The sequence below is a fragment of the Propithecus coquereli genome, unplaced genomic scaffold (assembly GCF_000956105.1).
Source record: "Propithecus coquereli isolate 6110/MARCELLA unplaced genomic scaffold, Pcoq_1.0 Scaffold83, whole genome shotgun sequence".
NCBI lineage: Eukaryota > Metazoa > Chordata > Mammalia > Primates > Indriidae > Propithecus > Propithecus coquereli.
The window spans coordinates 455,672-456,929 of record NW_012154507.1 but is presented as its reverse complement, the minus strand read 5'-3'; the positions used below and the strand labels follow the sequence as shown (position 1 = coordinate 456,929).

The 1,258-nt window shown below is 33.0% G+C and overlaps 1 protein-coding gene across 1 annotated transcript in view; it reads right to left on the bottom strand.

Annotated features, from left to right (window-relative positions):
• The window catches only part of LOC105825866 (chromosome unknown open reading frame, human C14orf37), a 134,833-nt gene that overhangs the window by 104,766 nt on the left and 28,809 nt on the right, over positions 1–1,258 (bottom strand). The window lies entirely within an intron of this gene.

Genomic DNA, 1,258 nt, shown 5'->3' with positions numbered 1-1,258 from the left:
AAAAGAACAGGTCAAGATTTTTTTTTATGGACTAGTATATGGCCACATTTTGTAAATATTTCACATGTGATCGAAGATAACGTATTCTCTAATAGTTGAGTACAGTATTTTATATACATCCATTAATGCTTTTGTCTTAAATTTCATTTTGCTTGAAAATTATATATAGCAAATCAAATTCCATACATAAAAAGGATAATGTATCATGCATGACCAGCTGGGCGTATCCCAGGAATACAAAGCTGCTGTAGCATTCAAAAACCAATCAATGTAATTCAATATATTAACAGACTAAAAAAGAAAATCATATCGTCATCTTAATAGGTACAGAAATATCTTAATAGGTACAAAAAGCATCTGTTAAAATCCAACACCCATATATATGTCCAAAAACAAGCAAAAAAAAACTTTCAGCAAACTGAAAAAGGACCACTTGATTGAGTTAGTTAGCTTGGGCTGCCCTAACAAAATATGACAGACATGATGGCTTAAACCACAGAAATTTATTTTCTCACAGTTCTGGAGGCTGGAAGTCCGAGATCAAGGTGCCAGCCAGGTGGGTTTCTGGTGAGGCCTCTCTTCCTGCCTTGTAGACAGCCACCTTCTCGCTGTGTCCCTACATGCCCTTTCCTCTCTCACAAAGAGAACTTTTTGGTGTCTCTTCTTCTTTTAATAAGGACACCAGTACTACTGGATTAGACCCATTCTTATGACCTCATTTAACCTTAATTACCTCCTTAAAGGCCCTATCTCCAAATACAATCACATTGGTGGTTAGGTCTTCAACATAAATTTTGAGGATACACAATTCAGTCCATAACACTGATAAAGGGTGTTGACAAGAAACCTCTAGCTAACACCATAATTAGCCAACTTGTATTTATTGTCATTATTACTATATTTGTTTATCCCTTTATTTCTTCCACTTTTTCTGTGCTTAATTTTTCTCCTTTCTTGGTTTTTTTAAAACTGCTTAAACTTTTTTCTTATTCTGTTTTCCCCCACTACTGGTTTATAAATTATACATTCTGCTGCATTTCTTTTTTCAGCTGTTACTCTTAAAATTGTACCATGAATATTTAACAAAACAAAGACTAAATCACTATCTTCCCACTCATTAAAAAGGGCTTTAGAAAACTTTAATCCTTATAATACCTTCCTAATTAATTTATACCCTATTGCTGTCCACTATTTAATTCTGTCCTTTAATAACTCCATAAATTAAAAATTATTATATTTTATACAGTGTTTACGATTT